Raw genomic sequence first — 10,093 nt, forward strand, 5'->3', positions numbered from 1 at the left:
ACTAAAGAAGAAAGAAGACATAGGGCATTTTAGAACTTCAATGCAAGTGGAGTATATTCGAGATATTGGTTCAAACTTCAAACAACAAAGAGCAATACTACACCACGTACGAGTCCCTCTCCTACTCCTTCGATTCTTTGCTCTTTTCTTTGTGCTAATCACTACACGCACAAACATAAACTAGTTTCGGTATTTATCATTTTAATGAGCATCCTAACTCATCAGATTTTAATCATTGGGATCTCATTTGAATGGTTAGATTTTAAATTTTTAATTAATTATTTTTAAATGGAAAAAATTATTTTTTGAAAAAATAATAGTTAAGAAATTATTTTTATTTTATATTCTATAGCTCTTAAAATAATTATCCTGGACAAATAAAAATAAAAAAGTAATTAAATCTAGACTATCTAAATAAAATCTAAATGATTTAGATCTGATAAGTTTAAAGTGATGATGATGAGCATCGTAAGTAGTTCCCTGTATACATATATTAATCTTTGTCCAAAACAAAATCACTATATATATATATATATATATATAACATTATTCCTACTTTACTTTTGACGAATATAATCATGCTTATCAACATTTTTCCTTGGAAACCCCAATGATACGCATGAACCGAAAAACCAACGAAAAATCATGAGAGATGTTCCATTAAACATTGCGTTATTTCTGATTGGCCGGCATGTGCTGAACAAAACCTTATGAATTATGATAACAATGTTGGTTAGCAGGCTGGCTTTATATACCTGTAACAGTAAGAATAATACATGATCATCTTCTTCTTCTTATCCTTAATAGTACCCCAACAAAAAAAAAAGCTAGGGTTTTATAAGGTGCTTCATTTCATGTCGGGTTTGCTTGAAGCATCTTTGAAACATTGTACCACACAAAAGCCAGACATTAGGTAGACCAATGCATATGTTAACACACACAAATTGTCCACCTGTCTTTGATTAACGATATTGCTTACCTTTTTCTTTTCCAAAATTACAATTTGTAGATGGACATAATCTCATGCTGGTGGGGCAGGTGTGGAGTCCTCTTTGAATTAATTCCCAGAATTTGAATCCAAATTTATAGGAGGAGGCGCCTTATAATACCCTAAATGCAAAGCTCATTTATTAGTTTTCTATTTCAGTAGAAAATTTGAATATACTAATGAAAGGCTTATAACTTTGAAACAATGGGGCAGAAGTCTCCCATCGAAAGTTTGAAAATTTATCGATGAGTGAGATCTAAAGAATACTCGTAAGTGCTATGTGTATATAGAATTTGCAGACTATCGATATTTTCTGTGTATAAAAATGTATCGGTTCATTCTCATCATTAAAATTTCTATATATAGAGGACTTTTCAGTTTTTTTCTATTAGTTTTTGTTTTGAAATATCTATCTATGCGAGGAATAAATTTTGAGAAATATCTTTATAACCTATAAGTAATTTAGATTGATCATTTAATATAGTGAAGTGACATGTTTTCATTATTTAAATATATAGATGTATATCTTTTAAGGATATATATAAACCCTGGTAAAAAAAAAAGAGGATATATATAAACAATTTTTTATTACTTATTATTCATCGTAGTATTTTTTTTTTACTGGCATCATATTAGATGATCAATGAAGATCAAGTAAAACAATTTTCAATATTTGTATCATTTTTTTTTATCTTACCGTGTTTTTTATTTTTACGTTGTCCTTAATAGTCGAATAGTTCAGTAAATAAAAAAAGTTATTATAGTTCTATTAAATATAGAGTTCATGAACCTGATATCAAGATCGATGTATGGGTACAAAATGTTAGATTCATGGTTAAGAAACGTTACACATCGGGAATTGAAGAATTTGACTTGCTTCTCTCAATCTTGTTGGGTGGGAAAACTCAAATAATCACATATATATATATATTAGTAGTATATGTTTTATAATTTAGTTTCATGTTCCGTTGGTGGGAAAAAAATAATAATTTAATTTCATGTTCAAATTCAATATCGGCAAAAAAGAAGAAGAAGAAGGGAATATTTGTTTCTTGAAGCTGAAGATTCCTTAAGCCTGCACGTATGAACAAGGACGCAACACGTCGGTCAAGGATAAGGGCCACGTCCATTCGTCCACATGGTGGCCAACTCAAATTAAAACACGAGCTCCAAAAGTGACCTGACCCCACCGAGATTTGATAAGAGATTGGAAAGAGAAAAAGGAAAATTAGAGAGGATTAACATCACTAAATAATATATTTAATTTCCCCCTTCAAATATGAAAGATATTTTTTAAAATAAATTTATATATATAGTTTTTGGGTGTGGAGGCAGGGGCTAGATAGGATTAGAAAAGTAAGTGAAAGAAGAAGAAGTGGTTGGAGGGGAAATTAGCCACGTTGAAGAGAGTTTGGCATGAAAAATATTGGGTTTGCGTGAGGGAGGAGGGTGTTTAAGTGAAAACAAACTTCTCCATGCGAGTGACCGGATAGATAGATAGAAAGCTTCAGTTTCGTGAGCATCTCCATCTTTTATCCTTTGTTGGGTTTGTTCCAACAATGCCTCTTTCCTAGGAAGCTACTTCGTTTGTTCACTTGCCACTTCCTCCCTATCACTCTGCTTTCCCCCCACTCCCGCCTTCTCTCTTGTCTTTTCTCCCATTTCAACTACTATTTCTATCTATCTATCTATCTCTATAGTTTTTAATATAAAACCTATTTAACTAATTTGATTAGATTAAAAAAGTTAGTTAATTATAAAAAATATGATACGTTTTTCTAAAATACTATATCACTTTTCTTAATATCCCATCTTCCTCTTTTACTTGATTATGATTGAGAGAGTATCCATAAGGATAATTTAGGGAAAACTGATAAATAAAGAAATGAATCGATAAAAAACAACTTAACAATTAGGTCTTATATTGAGGATCGGAGAAGTATTTAAGTAGAATTATAATGGTAAAAAATGAAATAATTATTAGTAATTCTTAACAACAAGTTGGTTATTAGGACTTTTTTAATAATTATTTTTTTTATTTCAGATTTTATAATAATTGTCCCACCTATCTACTCTCTCTCCCTGAAATTTCTTCAAACTTTGCATCCCTTCTCTCTCACTACTATTCAAATACCAACCTGGCCCTCTTTCTTGACTTATCAACATTCAGGTTATATTCTTTCCAAGATAACATGCCATCAAGGCGTCTATCATGTCATAAAGGTTTGAACTTTAACTTGATAAATAAAAGTTTTGAGGTGAATTTTTTTTTAGATAAGGTGTTTAAATATCTTAAAAATATACATACTCACCTAATACCTCAAAGATATTTTAGCTCTTATATGTTTCAAAATTTTTATTTCGTAACATTTTTGTCACGGACTGTTATTCATTATTAAATTTGATTGTTAAGAATATAGTTAAACTTAATGATGGATAGTAGCTAGAATATTTCTATTACGAAAATAAACTTTCAAAGCATATAAAAACCAAAAAGAATTTTCAAATACTGGGTGTTTCTTTATGGATATTTTCAGAATATTTAAGTATGTTGTCCCCTTTTTTGGAAAAAAAAATTTATCGAAAGTTGAATCTTAAGTTTTATAATTTACGGAAAACTTTATAGGTTAAGAGATGCCTGTAGATCATCAAATACTGAAATAGTTCATCTCAAATCTTCATTTAATTTTCTTTCTCAAAATAATGCTACTTTATCCTCTCAAAATCTAGTTTTCTTTCCGCATCAGCTAATAAAAACACTGTTGTGTCTCTCTGAAAAAGACCCAATATATAAGCATATAGAAGATCACTGTGGATCCTATGGCCAGCTGGAAAGGAAAAGGAAATCACACCGACAAATTGAAAAATGCTATTTGGAGGCAGAATGAAGGAAAAAGGAACAGCCATTCGAGGGAACTTTCTCGTAACTAAATTCGTGGGAATGAAAAGGTGATTGATGTAATCGCAAACCTAAGAAACTCAAAGCAGTTGAAATATCATGGGCAGTACTCAACCGGGTTGTTTGGCCAAATTAGATATTCTAACAACATGCGTCAATAGGCCTTCTATATATTTATTTCTTCCTTATGCTTTTTTGTGCATCAGTGTTTCATATTATTCTTTCCATTTATGTGAATATTCAATTTCTGAACTCAACTTATACTTATTGCCAGTTGTTCTTGCCTTATATGATATATACTCCACCCCTTTCTTTACGGCAAGTCATGTTCTTACTCCAAAAATGAAAATGCAAATGCAAATCAAACCTTTTCTTTTTCTCTGTTTTTTTTTAAAAATCCGAGTCAATTTATTATTCAAGTTTCAAACGAAGGTTTTTTTTTTTTTTGTGTGGGTCAACTGTAATGTGGATGGTCTGAACTCATGAAAAATTAAATAGGTACAATAATACCAATTTAATTACTATTAACTTTTCGTCCCTTTTGACTTCATAGGATAAGAACAAGGACTTCTTTTCATGACAGGTTTCATAAAAGAGAAGTTTGGAAGTTGTCTTGTGTTGTGTTCAAAGTTGTGTGCAGTACACAGCAGACACCATGAAGGAAACTATATCTAGAATGTTTCCGCCCACACTTGATATTTTCAGTAAATTTAGTAGAGCGCGCGCATTGGTAACTGTTATCTTCTTTCTTTGTTAATTCCTTTCCCACTAGTGGATATAAATTTTGTTGGCTATGCTTCTTATTTCCTTTACAAGAGAAAATGGGACAAATGGGGAAAAAATTAAAGCAGTCATTCCTCATTTAGTCTATGATATCAACATTGGGATTGGGCTTTTCGGTCACTGATGTCTGAAAAGCCCATAGTACGTTGTTCATTCAAAAAATGCTCCTTCAGGTCCAAATCCTGATAGTAGGAATCCGACCACAACTCTTGACATTTTTCTTCTTCGGTCTAAATTTTTTTTTCTCTTACCTTTTCTTGTATCGAGTCCTAAAGTTGAGTTCTGTACTTCACTCTTTGTATGGATGAAGGGATTGAGATGAGTTAGAGAGGCTACTTAGATTGACTGAAGATTTGGCCATCTCTTATCTCAGAGCATTACGGCCCTTACTATGAATAAAACAGGACCACACAGCCTATTGCCCCCATTTTGATCCTGTTTATCTTCCACCACCGATCTTCCTCCATGGCAAAGCACAGATCCATCAGTATTCCAAATTCTAGAAACACCATGAACTTACGCCTGGGTTGTATTAATACGAATTTCCTTCACCAGAGTATCCATCCCTGCATTGAGAAGAAGCCAAAGCAATTCCCATCCCATACCTTGCTTCCAAATACAAGATTTAGAAGCTCACATGCACTATCCTACAAACTTTTCTACACAAGGGACGAAAAAGGAAAAAGCCATCATTAACCAACATGCTGAAAGTTGTAAAGACCCAAGTGTGCAAAAGTTTTCGTTTCTTGTCATAATATTAATTTCTTTTTTGAGGCCATATGAGAGCAGTGAAATGTGGTATAATTACTGCTGCTGAAACATCATCCGGTGAACTGAAGATTACTGCCAGCAGACCCAGAAAATAATAACCATATATAGCAAAACTGAATTCATTGCGAGAATCTCATATCCGAAGTAACATCATCTTGGATAAGTAGTTACAGGTTACAGGAAAACAGAGTGATGCACGTTGCATGGCTTTATACATCAGAGGAAAGTTAACCTCATTGGTATGGCTTGTACACATTGATTGCAAAGAATGCGAAAGAATCTGTCGTTCTTGAATATGTAACCATGCACCTCTTGGAAGGGTCTACCGCACAAAAAAGTGAATAATTGCACTCAAGTAGTCTGCCAACTGAAAGAAATAAAAAAATATTTACCTATCGTCCCAGTAAATTTTAAGCCGAATGGACCTAGGAGAAAATGAGTGTATATCAAATGCTCATCCACTTGGGTGTGTTTTGTGCTTTCGAGTGCGTGGGTGCGTTGTGTAATTGTGTTCAGGCAAGAACATTGTGCATATATGACTTGAGGATATGAGCGAATCTGAGAAAAAATTTACATATTTTCACCTGCATTAGAATACTTTTTCCAGTTTGACCCTCAATAATCCAAGCCAGCTGTGAGACCAATCATTGCCCATGCTCCATTGATTGCCTCAATTTGACGTCTCCTCTACAGTCACAACATTAAGTTGATTCAATTGAACAGATTAACGGGGCCCCACTAGACTACCTGTGCAGTTCCTGACAAACACTTTTGGTTCCCAACAGTGGTAGGAGGAAAAAGACTAGCTAAACTTGTACGCTTCTAAAATAACAATCAAGCATCTTATAAATGGGCATCCTAATTTATCACGTATATGGAAACACATACAAAGATATTGAGCGGGCGTGTGTGTGTATAAAGAAAAGAATATCCTTATAAACATAAACAACAGAAATAAACATGAAATTTCTGTGTTTGACAAGCCCATACATTTTATAAGCAGGTTTCCAAGTGTTTGGGAAACTAAAATTCACTAGCAGACAAGTTACCAATCGCCGTGCTCATTTGATGGCAGTAATTATTGGAAAATAAGAAACTTCCAAGTCAATTGAATTCCAGGAATTTCTCATGGGATGTAAGGGGAACACATGCCGGACCTCTTGAGATCCGCCAGAGTTCAACAGATGTATTTTCACCTAAGATGTAATTTTAGCTAATACCACTCCCCTCAAAGAAAGAAAGAAGAGAAAAAAGAGATAAAATTGTGTGCAAATCACACATAGGTAAACAATATCAAATCCTAACAAAGATTTCATTCACCTTGAGTTTCTCCCTTGTTTTAATTTGTGCCATTTGTTTGGCAGCCAATCGCTTGGCTTCTACAGGATCAACCATGTTCACATCATTCTTTGAACCATCTTTCCCCGAAGAAACCTGCCGCAATAATGAAAAATGAAGATTTTATTAAAGGAAAGATAGCATGCCATAAAGAGCAGAGCCAATTTATCTTCAGATAGTAATAAATTAGCATGTCACAGGAGAAAAAGGGGACACAAACTTGTTTGTTATCTTAACACAAGCTAAAGATGGAAGGCAACAAATATTAGCAACAGAAGGTCATAGAACTCAACGTACTTCAGAGAAATATTTCATTATAGCATATTAAATGACACAAATCCAAACTGAGCATGAATTAGTCTAGCAAAGAACCAAGTAGTTTGGATGAAATCAGCATGCAATGGCCCATGGAAGACACTGCTCAAGAAGATAGCAGTCCTCATCTTCTAACAGAGTGGTGCCTGATGGTGATGTTTAGCATATAAATGATCATGATCACAAATTTTATAGCACAGCATTTAGACACAGATGATATTAGCAAGTTTGAAAACCTTGGAAGTTTAGGGAGGTTAAGAATGCTTTCAATGTACAACTCCAGTTTTCTCGTCTATTTCCAGTGGGCAGCAATTGCATTAGTCATAAAACCGATAGAACAAGCATCCTTAATGCATCACATTGGGGAAACTACACCAACTCTCAGATCAGGACTGACTGGGATATGCCAGGTCAGTCTCCCCTCGAAATTAACTTAATTGATGTTCGCAGCGATAGTCCCCAACCCCCCCCTTTTCTTCCCCTGGGAATTTTTTGGGCCAAATGATTCACAAATGTAATTCAAAGTATTTAAAAGCGCACAACTCCTGACTATAGCACCACTTCTACCTTCATCATTCCCTGCTTTTTTCTCACAATTTTCTGTTATTTTTCTTCACTCATGCACTTGTCTCATTTTGCAAGTGCATGTTTGGTTCAACATTACTGCATAAACCATGAATGAGATCATACCTAACGTTTTGATAGGTTCCAACAGTTTATATAAGCAATTCAAAAAGAGACATATGATCCTTTCCTCTCCTAAGGTTAGTTCTTTTAAGTCAACAATGGATCTGAGGTATTTCTTACTCATAGACATTTCACGCCAGAGAAGAATATTATAAGTCATCATACCACACGAGTGTAAGGAACAAATTCATGCATGTTCCAGAAGTAAAAGATGACACCAAGATCAAGCAAATTGCTAATATCATCAAGATTGATATCTATTAGAAATCGTTGTAGATTAATTTCTCTAACAATAATCTCCACGCATGCTTCTACATCAAATCACTCAATCAAATCACCCCTCTTTCTAGTCTATAAAAACGACATATACTATATATAAGAAGCACAAAGATGTCCAGACTTGATGCGTACACTGGAATTTGCCAATATTCGAATTGCTTGACCCCTGGTTCTGCTGGAAACTAAGCCTGCATCTTGGTCCCTTCTCCATTGCCATCTGAAATAAAAAGGGGATTATTATTTTTCTCCCATTTCATTGGGTTGCCAATAAGTAACAAAATATCTTAATCAAACATCAGTTTCACCGGCATAAGCTCGTAAAAGATTTCAATAGAATCAAAGCTCTATAACTAACTGGGTCTATCAGATTCCTGCAGAGTACGTCATGAACAGAGTAAATCTGATGAGCACTTGAGGCCTTTTTCTTGAGAAATCAGCAATAAAACACCAGTAGCTCTTGAAGGTGCTAAACCCTCAAACTGGTACTGATATCTTTTATTGTAAAAAACCCATCATGGCAAAGACTAATTGGTTTTCATCAAAATCTAGCAATAATCTGCCAGAATAGAATGAACCCTCTTATTTTCATTCCAATATTAAAACCAAGTCTCTTGTTCTGCATGCCATGCTATTTTCTGCCACATCAATTTTTAAAGAACTGACAAGCTATTACAACAAAGTACGATAAAAATCAATCTAGCAGAAAAATATATTTTAGAATTCCCAAGGAAAGCAGCAAGTTCAAGCTGGAATTATTGTCCAAATTCCATACACATATTCGACACCTGAATGGAGAAGTAATCACTAGTCATTTTATTTAATGGAATGTTTCGACTCATTCCCAGTTACTGGTTACGTATGATACCAAGATGAGCAACGGTACCGCTTCATAAATAAAGTACCCATCAATCATTAAGGCGGGGATCCATATTTCACAAAAAATTATGCTTTATAACCAGTCGCCAACATAAGTTCGTAGAACTGGCTGAGGAAATTGAATTGCAGATAAATCCGGGAAGATTCGAGAGCCCAGTTCAGTTCTCTTCCATTAAAATTTCGGCAGCACAAACGTGATTATAAAAAGAATGGAAACCCAAACATGTAAGAATATCAGATTAAGGATTGAACTCATTCGAAATATGTTTCTCATCCGTTGAAAGAATTGGTCTTGGAAACAAGTGTTATAAAGAACATGGAGGGAAGCAGAGGCCCCTGAGACGATAGCTGAACTTACTTGAGGATTGCGGCAGAGTGATGTTGACTAGGGAAACTTGGTGAAGGAGAAGATGGAAGGCGACCGTTGATCGTTGGCAGAATAGTGAAGGCCATATTCCAGAGGCTTCCTTTCAGCCCCGTTTATCTGTTCCGGGCTTTTTGTGACCGGTAGCAAAAGCTGAAGCCGACAAAATTTAACTGTGCTCAAACCAAATATTAAAATATAAAAAATTGGGGAAAAAATATCTAATAAAAATTTTAGTGATGAAAAAACTTGATAAATTTTTATACCCAAAAAGTAATACTACCTCCTATCCTAATTATAAGATCTCGTTGATAGATTATAAATAAGGTCTTATAATTAGGATAAATATGGTACTCTAATTATAAAATCTCGTTGATAGACTACAAATGATGTTTTATAATTAGGACAGAGGTAGTACTCTGTAAATTTTGTACAAAATATTAGTATTTAAATTTAAATATTTCATCAATAAAATTTTAATGGTATACTTTTCTTCAACTTTCTCAATATATAAACAATTTTTAATTCGGTAGAACTTGATTTACAAAATGTGTAAGAAGGTCCGGTCAGGGGAAAAGAAAAAGCACAAACTAATATTAAGACAACCTTTATATTTTCATAAAAATTTCTATGTTAAGCATAATTCAATGATTTGAAAGTTTCTCATAATATTTCTTTATTTTTAAAAGGAATAGTTCCATGGAATTCTCCTATTAAACTTGCATTTTAGATATTTTATTTTTTCACTTAATAATATAACCAATTCTTTTAAAAAATAATTCACTGAGATGAA

At 33.7% G+C, this 10,093-nt stretch overlaps 1 pseudogene; it reads right to left on the reverse strand.

Annotated features, from left to right (window-relative positions):
- Positions 1-5,536: 5,536 nt before the first annotated feature.
- LOC114732270 (uncharacterized) lies at positions 5,537-7,976 on the reverse strand (annotated as a pseudogene).
- Positions 7,977-10,093: the final 2,117 nt, after the last annotated feature.

Source organism: Neltuma alba, unplaced genomic scaffold (assembly GCF_004799145.2).
Source record: "Neltuma alba isolate B1F8T4 unplaced genomic scaffold, ASM479914v2 tig00012898_pilon, whole genome shotgun sequence".
Taxonomy (NCBI): domain Eukaryota; kingdom Viridiplantae; phylum Streptophyta; class Magnoliopsida; order Fabales; family Fabaceae; genus Neltuma; species Neltuma alba.